General features: G+C 36.4%; 1 protein-coding gene across 17 annotated transcripts in view; it reads left to right on the forward strand.

Annotated features, from left to right (window-relative positions):
* Positions 1-17149, forward strand: part of GTDC1 (glycosyltransferase like domain containing 1) — a 443212-nt gene that overhangs the window by 232587 nt on the left and 193476 nt on the right. The gene's annotated exons all lie outside the window — the stretch shown is intronic.

Genomic DNA, 17149 nt, shown 5'->3' on the forward strand with positions numbered 1-17149 from the left:
CAGAAGAGAGTGACAAGGAGAAGAAGAGAAGAATAACTGACCACATTTCAGAATGTGTTCCTAAGCAAATAATGTGTACAGGCTCTAAAGTGGATGTGCTGTTGCTGGAAGCCGGCATGTGGGGTAGTATACGTCATGTCACGCCAACCTCAGTGTCTGTTATAGTAAGGCTATGAGGTTAGTGGATAGGACGGTGCTGTGTCCCTTCCAAGCTGTGTGACCTTAGAACAAGCAGAGTTCTGTGAACCTCAGTGTCTGCAGCTATAAAATGTCAAAAATCGTACTATCTCATAGAGTTATGACAATTAAATAAAACTTGTCCTTTAACTTAAAATACTTAAAATGCCTGTAGGCCTCACTCTTTACACATGCATCTATACTCTCTATATTGAACATACAGAAAGCATTCAGTGACATCAGCAGGGCGTTTCATGCACCTTCTCATGGTAGCCTTAGAAATAAGATAGTCAGATCAACTTTTAGGTAGCTAACTATCTTTCTTGAATGGATATGTACTTAGGAATTCCCATTAGTCTTAAAGGGACACCCTGGGTTGTTATGGAAAAAACACAGATCTGGATTCACACAAACTTATTTAAATTCTAAGCTTTGTTGGGGCTCCTAAATGGCTCAGTAGTTTGAGCATCTGACTCTTGGTTTTGATTCAGATAATGATCTCAGGGTCATGAGATCAAGCCCTGAGACTGGCTCCATGCTCAGTGGGGAGTCCGCTTGAGGACCCCTTGCTCGCTCGCTCTCTCTCTCTCTCTCAAATAAATAAATAAATCTTTAATAAAATAACGTCTGAGCTTTGTCATTTACCAGGTTCTTGAGCAGTCACTTAAAGCTGTTTAAGTCTCTATTTTCTCATCTAAAACTGTAGCTAGTCAATAGGGATGTTGTGAAGATTAAATTCTAGGAAACACTAAGGGTCTAGTGTCCACCATGTTTATTCTAATGCAGTAGATGCTCAAGAAATGTTTCTTCTCTTCTTTACTTTGCTGGAATGTCACAAACAAAACCCAGAGCAAGTGTCCTAGAATTTTAGATGACACAGAACAAGGAATGATTGAAAGAATAATGGGTGATAAGGATGAAATTTCAAAATTACCGTGACAGACCAAAATAGTACACTGAAATGTACAAAAATGATATTTGAAAGAACAACTATTAACTCTTACATTCAAAAAGATACAGAGATGATAGGTTTGTAGGAAAGTAGATAGATAGTTAGAATTTCTAAAAACACTCTTCCAGAGTTCTCTTCCAGAATCTCTGGAAGAGACTTCTATGGAAAGGCCATATGAGTGTATTCACATTATAGAATCATTGAAACTTGGGAGTTTGAAAGATTTTTATGTGCAAATATTTGTATATTTGTATTGGGGTGTGTGTGTGTGTGTGTGTGTGTGTATGTAATATGTATAATATACCATATATATGGTATTTTCAATTTTTTATATATATATATATATATATATATATATATATATATATATATATATATATTTGTTCCTAAGCAGAGAGTTATGACATGAGAAGCATAGGGCAAAGATACCAATTTTAGAAAAGGCATCTTTCTAATAATTAGAATCATTTAACAATGAAGAAAGGAAGTAAGATGTATATGTGTGTGTCTGGTATGTTTTGAAGAAATAAATCCAGTTTTACTGATCAAATTATAGAGACTTTTTGTCAGAGGTGACTAAGGGATAAAGGGCCCATGGTAGAGGTAGGGGAGATGTCACATTTTACCTGATGTGACATCTCCTCTACAAAACCTTGGGAAATTGTCCTCAGCTTCCCTGTTGCAAATATTCTTTGTATTCTTTCATGGAAAGGAAACTCAGTGAAAATGAATTCAGCAGTCACTAGGTGGAATATTGTAGCCAAGTCTTCCCAAGGGATTCTTGAGTGGGTGGGATGTTAGGTAAGGTTAATTTCTAAGTTCACATCTAATGAATTCTGTGATTGTGTACCTATATAATTAAGTCAACACAATATGCATACAGAAGCCAGTAAAATAATGTCTTTAAGGGTCAGCTTCAGAACACACGGATAGCATTGAATATTACCTCTGAAATGGGCATTTTAGAGGAAGAAGAATTTCAAGAACATTCTGTATAAGGAAGGAAATTTGAGTCCCAATTGTGACTGTGGCCCTAATTCAATTCAATTATGACTTTAATAAACGATAAAATGATTTTGTGATGTGTGTGGCTTATGAGAATCAAGAGGAAATCATTTTTCTATGCTTAGTCTAGTGTTGCTTAGAATCTTACTGAGAACAGAGCTGTATTTAATCTTCCTCATTTAAGTGGCATGCACGAGCAGAAAAACTGGTGAGTCATATGAATAATCCGGCTAGTGTAACTGTGAATATTCTCGAGAACGATGGAAAGGTTAAATGCTTTGAAACACATGTATTCTGAAGGGACCACTGAGCTGCTGCTCTCTGGTTTCACTGAGAGCAGAACTTGGGCCAAAAGTACTAGCTATGTTTTATAGTGCTTAATACACTCCCATTTCAAGGTGATTGCCAGTTATTATGTGATCATGAGAAGATAGACTTTAATTTCAGTGAGCGTTAGCATCATCAGCGATGAGCCTTTCCGCATGTGGTGTGCCAGGTGCTGCATTAAACATGTTCAACTAGCACACCGCTTGCTCTCTGCACGCTTATGGTGTTAGGAGTGATGTAGGCTATTTTAGATATAAGCAAATCTGAAAGAGAAGGTGATTAATAACAGCAGCTCGCGTCGTGCCTTACATTTATATACCACGTTCTGGTTTACAGAGCTCTTAAGAGAGCAGAACATTTCTCCCAGGAAGGTGGTGGGTCCTGTGAGGCAGAAATGTTCCTGGTACCAGTTTCCCTGAAGGGAATTGAGTCTGTATTTTTTACTGAAGGGTCATAAGACGCAGCTTTAAGGATGTGATCACAACCCCCAACCAGAGAGAAAATTCCAACTGGAAATAAGGAGCTAGACCATTTTGCAGAGTTTTGATGTGGAAAAGATTTGGGAAGATCAAGGTACAGGATATATGGAAGATTTAATGAAGCGTATAATGTGGAAAGAAGGCAAGACATATACTTAAGCTCTGAAATGGAGCCTGCCAAGTTTATTCAGGTGTCCAGTGCATTCTCGATGGTGAAAAGAAGTGAACCGACATTTCCCTGCTGAATGCTTACCTTTCCCTCCTACCTTAGTTCTTGGGTTTCTGCCATCTTCCTACTCGGATCTAGAGTAATATTCTTTCTTCTCACCTCTTATCAACTACCCTCGCTTCTTTAAAAAACAAGATTTGGGATCATCCTTCCCCAAAACTGCTTTCTGAATAATGTCACTTGCATTAAACAACTAGGTCATTTACACTGTGGTAAGATAATGCCTTTAATTCATCATCTTTTCTTTGGTGTTGACCCAGACAGACTTAAAGGGGAAGCTTTTAAATTAAGTATAGAGTCATAATTACATATGCATATGTCATGTATGTGAATGTCCATTATCAGTGGATTTATGTATGCTCAGCTCTTTGTTTCTAAGTTTCTTAAACATGGGAACACTATCTTTAATGTCTTTTAACACTCTGCAGTGCCAGCCTATTTCTCTGCTGTTGAGTTCCAATAAATATCATTAGTGGGTAGATGATACTTAAGGAGTTGGGAAGGGAAATCTGTGGCAACTACAAACCACCACTCATCTTGGGGTAGCCCTCAGCTCGCATCTTTTTTTCCTGAGAGAAATGGTTTGTAATTTGTGACTACCGTCTAGCAACCGTGTTTAGGCCAAGTGCTATTTACCTTATGAAAAAACTTAAGCAACCAAGAAAGTCGGTGTTTCCTTTTTGACTCCTTAATTTTAAAGGAACCTCCTAGAACAGTTGGCAAAAATATAGTTAGATTGAATTTGGAGAGAATCCATGTCCCTAGATGTACTTTATTTGCATTGTTGAGCTCTGTCAACACATCGGCAGATGAGGTTGACCACTTTGAAAGGTGACATGAAAATATTAGGTGTGGATTATATAATTACTGTCTAACCTTTTGAAAATCTAGCTGTTAGCCTTAACTGAAAATCTTGACATTTTAGTTGTGAGCCTCACTTATGGAACACCTCAGAATAAACTTGGAACTTGAAGGTCACTGTAGAAATGCATTGTCAGTTCAGCGTGAAGAAGCTTACCTAACATCTCTACAGCCAGGTCTGGCTTGTGTTAGTGCTACGAGAGCCCCACTCTCAGGAGTGCTCCAGCCTCTCATCACAGGGGCAGGAGGAAACTGGGGTGCAGACAGGGAGAGTACACAGATGACAAGGGAAGCCGTCAACCAGCACGGAGGACAACCAGCACTTAGAGACGCTTGAGAGAAAACTAGATGGAAATAGGCTTCAGTGTAAACATCCCTAAAGACCAAGTGGGTGAAATTGAAGGAAAAGATGAGAAAGTTGGAAGAGGCGGACAGACAAATTTGAAACAAGTGTTTCTGTGACTAGAGGGGCAAGCCTAAAGTGGTTTAAAAGCATTTTTGAGGAAGCCAGATTTGTCAAAATCAGGGGTTCTTGACAGAGGACTTAAGTGGGGGTGGGGCATTTTTGATGTCTGGCTTTGGAAGAAGAAGGCATCACACTCATCACCATATGGAGAATATTCAGCATCTTGTAGTATGGTAGGGGTTGTACATGGATATGCTACCAAGACTGTGCCCTCTTCTCTAAACCATGCCCCCCCCCCCAAAAAAGGACAGGAATGATTTTGAATAGATTTGAAAACAGATTTCTAGGTTGGAGAATCAAAATTAGGCAGACACAGGGTACAAGAAACCACAGAAACATTTTACCAGAGACGTGGTGATGAAGTGAAAAACTCCACTCAGCGGAGCAGGCAGGCCTTATTCTAGCTGAACCCGTCCACTCTAATGGGATGGGCGTCACATGTTTCTGTGGCTCAAGAAGACCAGAGGTCAAGTGAAAAGAATCTGCAGAAGGACTAGGGTGATAGGTAAGGATAAATATGTTTGAAATGTTTAAGTAGCAAGCAGTTGGATATTGGAATTCAAAGTAAATGTGTTAAGAGACAGATCATAGCAATGTAAAAGAGCATGAGGGAAAAGCCTCTAAGCATGGAATTAGGAATCGTTGCATTAGAAGTCTTAAGTTGTATATGGATTTTACATGAATGTAAGCCCTAAAATAAGAATATACGGCATGCTCCCTTATTAGTTCACATTTAAAAGCATGTAAAACTTAATGAATATTCTTCAGATAAAAATAATGTAACTTTAGATGCTGGCTCTATTGGAAATTATATAGATGATTATCTGTATGAATCTTGAAGTCATTTCTTTCTCTCTAAAGAAACTTATTATTCTCTGCACACCACTTCATTTTGGCCAGCAATAAGTCCAACTCAGTCAGTGTGCTGCAGTGGAATGTTTTAAGCTGAAATGTGCATTGGAATCTGTTTGTTTGCAGCAGATGATTTGACTAAGCTTTGATGCGCAGTCACTTTCTGACATTTGTGTATTTCAGCAGTGAACAATGTAAACTCATTTTCTGAGCACTTTGATTACTTGCACATAGCAGTGCCCATGGCATGTGACAGAGAAGAGCGCTCTATCCACTAATCAGATAGATATGCTTCAAGCGTATTTACACAAAATAATGAAAACAGCTGTTAGATACCTTTAAACTTGAGTGTGTTTTGTTATTAATCTACTAGCCTGTACACATGACACTATAATTCTTCGCTCACTCAAGTTGCCTTTAATGACACAGTAATAAAACTGAGAGGGATGAAAGTAATGGAATTGTAGAATGTAATGCCTCAATTGTTCTACAGTGTCTTCCTTTTTTGCCAAAATAAACCACAATTAGGTCCATATGGTGTTTTGAAGTTTTCAAGCAATGACCCTAATAAAAAGTAATGAATTTCTGACAAAAGAAAGCATGGCTCTCTTTTAAACAGATATCTTCACTATTGATCTAGATATGATTGTAGACTGATATGCTAATAGAAGAAGAAAGGCTCAATGTACTTGGTATATATATGTTCGTTTGTGGTTTATTTTTCTCATAAGAAATTCACGTGTTAAGGGTAGAAATATTATAATCCATTAGTTATGACCCCTTTGTTTTAAAGACCTGTTACTTAAAGGAAAGAAGTAGGTATTCTTCAAGAACAGGAAATTTTGAAGGCCATCTATAATTCTGACAATCGTCATATTGGAAGGGTTGCAAGAGTTTGTTTTGGGAATATCCTATTCTTATATACATTGAGCTTTTGAGGCACTGGTTTTATTTGTGGGCAGTTTTTATATATTTCAAAACTGCTTCAAGAGATGATGACATTGTATTCCAAGGACCTACCTCATCTTCACACTATATGTAAGTAATGCATCACTGAGTTTTTTGCTTAGAAATTGATTTTAAATAATAATATCAGGGTCAACAAAATCTTTAGATTGTCCTTAATGTTAATAAAGCAGTATAGCTAACCACGAGTTTTGACAAAAATTAAAGGAGAAAAATGTAAACCGAGTGAAAGATTACATGTATGATAGCTCTGCTGCAGTCAGGGCAGGACGAGGGAAACAAATTAAAAGGAAGATGTGAAAGGAGGAGGGTTAGCATCATTTTTACTAGGAATACCTGGATTTGAATCTGTTTAATAGTTTTTCTGAATCTTAGCTTCCTCATGCAAGATATCAATAGAGGTCATTGTTAAGAGTTAAGATAATGTACCTGATCCATCTATCAGACTGCCTAGCAAATAGTATGTACTCTATAAGTGCACTTTTTGTTGTTGTTATTATTACTGAGATTGACCTCCTAAAGTAACTTGTTAGTATGATTTCTGCTTAGTGGTGTGTGTGTGTGTGTGTGTGTGTGTGTGTGTTGAATTCACTTACACAGTTCAGTACATATTAACTGAGTCCCTACTATGTTCCAAGAATGTGTGTGGTACTGTGGAAAATACAGTTATGATCCGATGGACCTATACAAGTTGAACTTCATAGAACACAAACGTAGAGGTGCAAAAAGATTTCTTTGGAAATATAGGAGGAAGTGAGAATAATCTACCCTGAGTGGGACATGGGAAGTTACATGAGGAGGAACGGGTATCAGGGAGGGAGCATGTGAAGTGAAGGCTGAGAGCTGAAAAGAGGATGGTGACTTGGGGAGTAATGAAGGTAGTGGATGAGGAAAAGTGGGAAACTATAGCTGGAAAGCCAAGTGCACAAAGTCACTAAATGACTTGTATGTACTGTATCATGTTGAGTATTAGGTGATCCTGCCGTCAGGGACCAAAAATTGCCACCAAAATATCATGAAAATGGGGCTAACAGCCTCACTTGTCAGGTGCACCCAGTATAGCTGGCCAAAGGGCAACATTAGTTCTCAAAATTGTGAATGCTTCATTGAAATTCTATTTGCTGTTTATTTGTTTGCATACATACTTCATGGAGCAATATGGTGAACAAATGACAAATATATTTGCATATCATTTTCCTTTTTAAATATAAACAGGAAAAATAAATTTCAGCCTACTATCAGGCTCAATTATCTCAAATTCCAAATTAGTTAACCCTTAATTTGTGATGTTTGATCATTGTGTTTAGTTGTCAAAAGAATTTTCTTATTTTCAAAGCTCTTGGCATGTCTTTTAATCTGGTTAATAAAAAACAGAATTATATCTTAACATTTCATGGGCAATTCATTGTATAATTGACCAGAAGTTACTATTGTGTAGTTACCATGTTCTTTTTTCCTGAAGATAGGCATTACAACCAAGATCATCACCATTTCCTACTAACATTTTAGGATATTTTGATAGATTATGGTTGTGCACTTCAAAGATAATCTAGACTGGGAAACGTACTACAAGATTGGTTTGAAGATTGGTGATACCTTCTCCACTAAAACAAATACATTGCAATTCTAGGTGATAGGGTTCACGCAAATGGGTGTGTATTCTCCATTCTAAAGAGTGGTAGAGTGTAGGTCAGGTACCAGGTGCTGGATATAAAGAGATGCTATAGGTGGGACTGACTGCCAAACACACATTGTAGCACTTAACTGCATACATGTGGTCTCCCTTAGAGAAGGCCACTGACTTTCTGTCCATGATAACAACTCCCGGCAACCTTTTGTAACTTACCTTTGCTAACTGTTCAGGTCCACATAACTTTCATTTTAATGTCAGTGTTATTGGCAGATCTTTGTTCTTTGAACGGTACATTTGATTTTGGAAGTTAGTCATATTCTATTTGGAGCCTGGTCTCATGGATCAAAGTTTTGAATCGTGATGGACAGGAGACTGTAAATTTATAAGACAGTTGTTTGCTTGGCTGTTCCATTTATTTTCTTGGTAGTGCTTCACGGGATTGCAAAGCCCATTCTAGAAACAATAAGAGGACCACTTCCCAAAGTAATTGGTTTGCAGATGTCAAACCTTCGTAGGACAAATACCTTCCAGTTTATTATTATTTTAAGTCTTAGTTTTTAAAAATTTGTTGCTCCTTTATGTCATATCAGGTGCATTATTCATGTCAAGAGTATTTGTGGGCATCTTGACTCTAGCCAGGAAATTTCCTTTGTTGTCTCTGATTCTGCATTATTTCTGTGTTATTCCTTTGTCTTTGAACTTTAAAAAAAGAGTTTCATACAAAAAGAAATCTTCTAAAGTAATTTCATCTATAAAAATTACTTTTGAAAACATAGGATTCCATCCTTTCTCATCAGTCTCTTCGTGTTTCCTAGTGGTAAGTGTTGTTACAGAAAAGTGAGTGGTCGATCTAATTTTTTCCACTGTATAATAGTATAATAACATATATATCTGTAATGTATAATGTATAATATAATGACATTTTTGCATCATTATCCCAAAAAACTTCTCTTTAAATCCAATAGCTTTACTAGAGTAAGACTTATATTGATTATTCTTTGTAGTTAATGTTTCTTTGAATGTACACACATATATATTCAACTTATCTTTCATTTTTAAAGTTTCCTTGAAGTACAATAAAATCCTGATATATATATATATATATCTCCATAATAAGAATCTGGGTAATCTCTCAGTGGCCAAAATTAGGATCCTCTGCTAGGGGTGGGTTTTAGTTAGAAGTTTATTAGATCACTTAGCATTTTTTTTCCTCCACAGTATGTCATCAGCTGTGGAAAAAAAGTTTCTTTCTTAACTTTTGTGTTTTTCTAATAGTTCAGAATGACTGAAAACTATTGCTTCCGTTAACCTCACAAAAGTGCAAACCCTCATTCTTTTGTTACATTATTTTAAAAATAGCTTTCCTGAGGTAAATGGATATGTAATCAAGTACAATAAAGTACATAGTTTGGTAAGTCTTAAATATGTATACCCTTGTGAAATGTTGCCACAGACAAGGAAATGAAGATACCCATCACTCCAATAGTTTGCTTTTGTTTGTTGCAGTCTCTTCTGTTCTCTCCCCCCTACTCCACACCCTTCCTCATTCTCATACACCACTCAAATGCTCTCTGTTGCTACAAATTAGTTTGAATTTTCTATAATTTTATAAAAATAGAAACATACACCATGTACTCCTTTTCGCCTGGCTTCTGTCATTCGACATTTGTTTTTTCTTTTGTCAACTCTGTTTGTTTCAGGTAGTTCATTCTTTTTCATTTCCGATTAGTATGCCATTGTATGGATATACCACAGTGTATCTGTGCACTTGGTGATGGACATTTGGGTCATTTTTCATTTTTGAATATTACAGATTAAGCTACTGTGAACATCCATTTGCAAGTGTTTCGTAGACAGGTGCTTTCATTTCTCTTGGGCAGATACTTAGGCATGGAGTCATATGGTAGGGGTGTGTGTGTGTGTGTGTGTGTGTGCTTTAAGAAATTGACAACCATTTTCAAAGCACTTGTGCCATTTTATATTCCCACCTGTTCCAGTTTCTCCACATTCTCACAAACACTTGTTAAGATCATTTTTTTTTTAATTTTTAGACAGATGTGTACCACATTTTCTCCTTTTCTGTGTCTTGTCTTTAATAGTGTCTTTGGAAGAGCAGAAGTTCTTAATTTTGGTGAAATACAATTTATTCATTATTTTTGGTATTCTGTCTCAACAATCTTTATGTAACCAAGAGACATAAAGATTTTCTCCTGGGTTGACTTCTAGATGTTTTATAATTTTAGGTTTTACAGTTAATATGATGATCCATCTTGAGTTAATTTTTGCATATAATGTGAGGTGTGTGTGAAGTTCATTTTTTTTTTTTTTTGCATTTAGAGATTCAATTGTTCTAGCACCATTTGTTGAAAAAAACTTTTCTTTCTCTATTGCATTACCTTTAGAATTTTATTTAAGAATCAGTTAATCATATATGTAAGATCTATTTCTTGAATCTCTATTCTGTTCCATTGATCTATTTGTCTAATAAGATGCCATGATTATGACATGCCGTAATTGTGACACTCATGATTTTTCTTTATAACAGCAAGTATTGAAATCAGGTAGTGTAAGTTCTCTAATTTTTTCCTTTCTCCTTCTTCTTTTTCTTCTTCTTCTTCTTCTTCTTTGGCTATTCTGAGCCCTTTGAATGTCCATGTGTATTGTGTATTTTAGTTATTTATTTTCAATATTTCATTTATTTATTTGAGAGGTCAGAGAGAGAGCATGAGCAGAGGGAGGGGCAAAGGGAGGGAGAGAAACAGGCTCCCCACTGAGCAGGGAGCTCAAAGCGGGACTCCACATGGGGCTTGACATGGGGCTCAATCCCAGGACCCCAGGATCATGATCTGAGCCGAAGGCAGATGCTTAACTGAATGTGCCACCCAGATGTCCCTCATGTATACTTTAAAATAAGGTTGTCCCAATATCTTTAAAAGAAGAGGAAAAAAAAATCACACTGAGATTTTGAATAGGATTGTTCTGAATCTATAGATCAATTTGAGGAGATGACATAGTTATGGTATTTAGTATTTTATTCCATTTATTTAAATCTGTCTTAGTTTCTCTCCATTACATTTTGTAATATTCAGTGTATAGGTCTTATACATGTTTGTCTGGTATATCCTTAAATATTTCATATATTTTTTTCATGGTTTTTTTAAATACTTTCATTTTTTGATTGTTCATTGCTAGGACTGAGAAATATATTTGACTTTTGTATTTTTGTTTGTATCCTTCAGTTTTATTAAATTTACATCTTTTAAAAAAAATTTTTTTTAATTTATTAATTTGACAGACAGATCACAAGTAGGCAGAGAGACAGACAGAGAGAGAAAGGAGGAAGCAGGCTCCCCCCTGAGCAGAGAGCCTGATGTGGGGCTCGATCCCAGGACCCTGAGACCATGACCTGAGCTGAAGGCAGAGGCTTTTACCCACTGAGCCACCCAGGTTCCCCAAATTTACATCTTTTAATTAACATTTTTTGTAGATGTTGTCAGATTTTTTAAATGTAGACAACCATGTCCCCTGTAAATTAAGATGGTTTTACTTCTCTCTTTTCAACCTCACTGACTTATTTATTTTTATTTTCTTACTCCATGGAAGTAGATCTTTCGGTATAATTTTGAACACAAGTGGTGAAAGTAGACATTTTTACGTTTTTCTGATTCTAGAGGGAAAGCATGTGGTCTCTCACCATTAAGCATGATGTTAGCCTTAGACTCTTCTCACATTTCTTAAAAGCTTATTAAATTGAGGAGGCTCCCTTTTATTCTTAGTATGCTGAATACTTCATCAGGAGTGGATATTGGATTTCATCATATCTTTTTTCTGCATCTGTTGAGATAGTCTTATATTGTTTGTTTAGTTAGTCTGTTAATATGATGAATTACATTGATTGCTTTTGAATATTAACCAGCCTTTTATTTCTGCAATAAATCACACTTGCTCATATTGTATTATCCTTTTTACATATCGTTAGATTTAATTTGCTAAAATTTTAGGAACTTCTGTGTCTCTTGATCTTAAGTTTTCTTTTTCTGCTCTGTCCTGGTTTGGTTTTGGTATAAGAGTAATGTAGGCCTCATAGAAGGAGTTGGGAAGTGGTTCTAACCTCTTTAATTTTCTAGAAGGATTTTGTAGAATTGGTATAATTTCTTCCATAAATATTGAAAAGAATCACTGGTAAGCCATCTGACCCTAGTATTTTCTTTGTGGGAAGGTTTTTAACTACAAACTCAATTTCTTTACCAAGTACTAATATCTAATCTATATATAATATTAAATATTCAAGTATTCCTAGAGTAAGATATGGTAGTTTCAAAGAATTTGTTCATTTCACTTAGGTTATTAAATACATTGGTGTAAGACTGTTCACAGTACTTCTTTGTTGTCCTTCTACTTTGTGTAGAATTTGAGGTAATACCTCTTTCAATCCTGATACTGGTAATTTGGCTTTTATCTCTCTCTCTCTCTCTTTTTTTTTTTTTTTTGTATTTTATTTGGCTAAAGTTTTATCAATTTTACTGATCCCATCAAAGAGCCAGCTTTTATGTTATGTTAAAAAATGTTACTTTTATCACTTAGAGACCAGAGTGATTTGGTTTCAGACGAGGTTGATTTTATTAGAACAAAGAGAAATAAAAATGATCTGGTACTACTACTTGGAGAGCACAGACTTAGAATGTTCTAAGACTCGGCCTATGACCATAGAATGTCTGGATAGATAAAAAGGACTCCAGAAAGGAGACAAGGAACAAACCAGAAGGCACCATTCTTTTCCACCATTTGAATGACTTCCCACAGTATTTGAATACAGTCTTATCTTGATGTTTGATGATTTAAAAAGCAAATTATTTCAGTAAAGGAAATCTACGGATAAATTTCAAATCCCATTTAAATTGTTTGCTTCTTTTACTAAAAATCAGCTTCACTGTAGTTTGGTAGCTTTGAGTATTTCCTTGAAAGTCAGTATGAAAAGGCCTTTGAAATCAGAAGGTCCTAATTCCAATGCAACATCTACAACTTCACACTGTGTAACTTCAGGCTACTTATTTGGCCTCACTGAATTAGAATTCTTACCTGTGACATTTTAGCAGATTGAATTTAACAATATGGAAAAAGGATAATATATTATGACCAAGTGTGATTCATCTCAAGAATGAAAGGTTAATATTCAAGATTGGATTTAAACACTGTAGGAACAGTCGTGGCAGAGTAGAAAGAAGGCTTCTTTGGTGCCTCCTGGATTGTTCCTTTCCTCCTTTCTGAGTCATCTTACCTATCTAGATGCTCTGTGCCCACAGGCTGATTCCCAGAACCTCACATGTAAAATGAGAATTCCCATGTAAAATGGGAATATCATACCACGTTGAGAGATTTTAAATGAAAAAGCAGATTAAATTATTAGTACATAGTAGGTTGTCAACCAATTCTAGTTCCATCTCCATCCCTGCCCGCCCTGCCATTCCCACCACCCCCACCCCCTGCTGCCCTCTGCTCAAAATGCAAAGAGCAAAATGTTAACCAGTGGGATGAGAAGAATCTCTTTAACCCCATCTCAGCAATGTTGTTGTTTAACAACATGGAAACCAACACACTGCTGTACCGGTTAAGGCAGTTTCTTTAGCAAAGATACACAGAGATTTGGTGCTTAGTCTTCATAAAGTATGTGATACTCAGAGTCAATAAATAATGTACAGTGGAGCCACAAATTATGTGGTAAATAAGGTTCTAAAGTCATTGAGTTTGAATCAGAAATGTTACAGTATTTAAAGTAAAATTTTTAAAAAAAGAAAAAAAAAAGAAAAACCCTGTAAGAAGGCACCACCATGGAGCCTGCTTTAGGATCTGTATTCAATAAAGTTTATAGGGCTAGTTGTTTTCACTCAGTTTTGAAGTTTTGGGGTTTTTGTTTGTTTGTTTGATCACCTAAAGATGTAGCTGACTTGAGTTTAGAATTGGCGTCATCCAAAATATATGAGTAAATCTTTACATGCTAGGCTCCTACTCAAAGCTTCACTGCATAAAAGCATCTAGGAATGGAGTGCTCTTGGAGTCATAGCTGATTCAAGCCCTGCATGTCTTGGATGTAGAGGAACGTTGACCGGAATGGCTTGTGGAACTATACTCACTGCCTAGATCCTTGATATTCCCTCTTGTGGCAAATGTATAGTTGAATTCCACAGCTCAGTTAAGGAGATAAGCTACTCCACTTCTAGATTTTCTGAAGAGAAACGCTGCTTCTTCATTTTCTTACCCTCTCAGGTAGACCTTGAAGGAAAGTTCATATCCCCCACTGGGCTACTTATTTAGCATTCCTGTGGACATCATTAATTGACAAAAGTTTACTTTCCCCAAGAGCCTGGTTTGTGATTTAAGATTACCAGCCTACTTGATAAAGAATCCAGCACCAATGGATCTAAATATTACACTTATATTACCAAACCAACTTTTAGTATGTATTTTAGACCAGGGTTTAGCAGACTATGTCCAGAAACTAGCCACCTATTTTAACCTGTAATACCATTTTATGGAAATATAGCCACACCTATTTATTTATGTATTGTTTATGAGTGCTTTGACACTACAGTACTGGTATTGAATAGTTACAATGGGGACCCAGTGGCCCACAAGCCCAGAATGTTTATAACCGGGCTCTTTATGGAAAAAGTTTGCTCACCTCTGTTCTAGACCCTTTGTATTTTTAAAGTAGAATCTCAAAGTATGATCAAAAGACCATAGAGATCAAAATTACCAAGGGGATGGGTAATTTTGACTGTACTGTTACGGTCAGTACAGTCCCTCGAGGCTCCAAGGGACCCACTAAGACAGAATGTCTTGAGATAGAACCCGAGAATCTGCATAGTGTTCCACATGGTTTATAACGCATATTAGCATTTCACTACCAATGGTTTAGTGAAAAGGAAAATTGACATTAAAGCAATGCTGTTTATAAATGGCACGCCTACTGCAAATAAAATAGTGTTACTTCTCATCTAGAAAATCAGGTGTTAAAAGAAGAAACTATTATGTTTGCTCTTAATTTGTGCTTTAAAATTTTTGAAAGACATACTATGAGGGAGGTTACCATTTAGTTGAGGGAGATATTAAATGTTTGAAAAACAACTAAAAAGATGAGATCCACAAGATGGGTTGTAAATTCTGAGGAAGGGATGACCTTTGTAGACAAGCATGGTAGGTCCTTATTCATTACTGTATTTGGTGTGTCACAACTAACATGTAGGGGGGGAGAAAGAAAATTAAAAATTACAGAGCACTCTAGATGGCAGGGCTAAATATTACTGTGTGCAACTTTTGTTTTAGTCACATGTGCATATATATGCGTATCCTGGTTGCTATGATATAACATATATTTTTTTCTGTGAGTTGTCAAATTTTTAGTTTTAATTTTATTCTTAAAGATCATGTTTACGACTCATTTAAGGTAGGATTAAGAGGCAAAGTGGCTGTCTCCCCAGGTAATTCATATTCTTTTTATATGAATAACAGAAACCTAACTATTATTTGTTTTTTAACAAAATAGTGCATAAATGCATAGGCATGGCATATGCATATTTTCCAAATCCACAATCTTCCCCTGGGCAGGCCTGATGAATTAAAAGAAATTTAGATTTGTAAAGACTTTGGAAACTATTGCTTTTACTTCTCGGTTTTATAGGAAAAGGAAATTGAGACCAAAAAATAAAGTTTGCCTAAGGTCACATGCAAAGCAAGAAAAAGATCACCTAAGAGAACTTCTTTATACTAAAGTGGAGGTGCCAGCTGATTGCTCATGTGGTGAGCCTTTCTGGCATCTCAGAAAAGTAAAAGTATCTTAGAACACTGGCCCTCCTGTCTCATGAAAGATGTTGGCTGGAGATGAGAGCCGTTTGCCTTCTTGGCCAGAATGTGTTCTCTCTAGCTCACCCCAATTCCCACCACTCTATTTTGGCCCTTCCATTGTTGTTTTATTTATAACGGAGAAATTCTCTTGTAGTAGAGAAGTCTTTCTCTATTCACATATATTATTATCAGAAGCAAATATATGAAGAAAAGCTACACCAAAAGAGCCATGTATTTAATCAAAGGTGGAGGTTGTATTTCTATATGGAATTAAGAAATATCACTTGGCATTTTGTTTCATTCTTTAAAATATTTGAAAGACCATATAAAACCTGGGTCTTATACCCAGCCTCTTCACTCTTTTTGCCTTTCCTACCTGACTCCCAGGAAGAAGGAAAAGGTTGGACTATGTCAGTGTCTTTGACTTGTCAAGCATAGGTAGCTCACCACTGGCAGGCCCAGAATTAGAACTCCCATCTTCTGATGCCCCTCTGAGCTAAGTACAGTATTTTCAATATGGGAAAGAGGTTTCATGACTGGTATTAAAATGATGGTGAAGATGTTGATAACTCTCTTATGAATTAGATATGGACACAGCATACCTTTTCATATAATCCTCATACCAGTCCTCTGGTAACGTTTCCTGAATTCTCCGTTGAGAGAATTAAGGCCCCGTTCTGGTTGTATATTGCTATAAACAAACTACGCTAAAACAGAATGTTTTGCAACAATTCTTTAATTATACTACAGGGATTTTGTGAGTCAGGAATTTGTCTGGATGACTCTTGTTCCCTCTAACAATGATTGCGGTGACTCAGTGGTATGTAACTGGTAGATGAAAGGGTCTGGAGGGTCCAAGAAGCTCCCCTCACATGGCTGGTCCTTCGGCAGGAACGGTGGAAGTCTGCATGTAGCACTGATCTAGAAGGTCTCTGTCACCTAGTTGTCTCAGGATAGTTGGACTTCTTCCTTTTGCAACAGCTCCAAATGCCAGAGAAGATATTCTAAGAGAGTCAGGTGGAAACTGTGTGACCTTTATTGACCTAGCCCACAAGTCCATATCTTTAACCATATTCTTATAAGGGCTGGTGTAGACAGGTGTTGTCATTTTTGTTAATTATTCAGTTTGTATATCCAACCGTTAGGCACTATTTTATAATTCTTCCTTCCTAGTGCTTACTTTTAAGACAACCACACAAGCCTCTTTAGTCAGGAAGAGTGAGGACCCCTACCTTCTTTGACAGTCCATAGTTAGAGACTATAAAAACCAAAGGCGAATATAGCTCTTTTTAATCTAAGGAACGTAACTGTTTGTTTATGTGTGTGTGTGTGTATTTTAATTCCATTTTTTAAAATCTTT

The sequence above is a fragment of the Mustela erminea genome, chromosome 8 (assembly GCF_009829155.1).
Source record: "Mustela erminea isolate mMusErm1 chromosome 8, mMusErm1.Pri, whole genome shotgun sequence".
Lineage (NCBI taxonomy): Eukaryota > Metazoa > Chordata > Mammalia > Carnivora > Mustelidae > Mustela > Mustela erminea.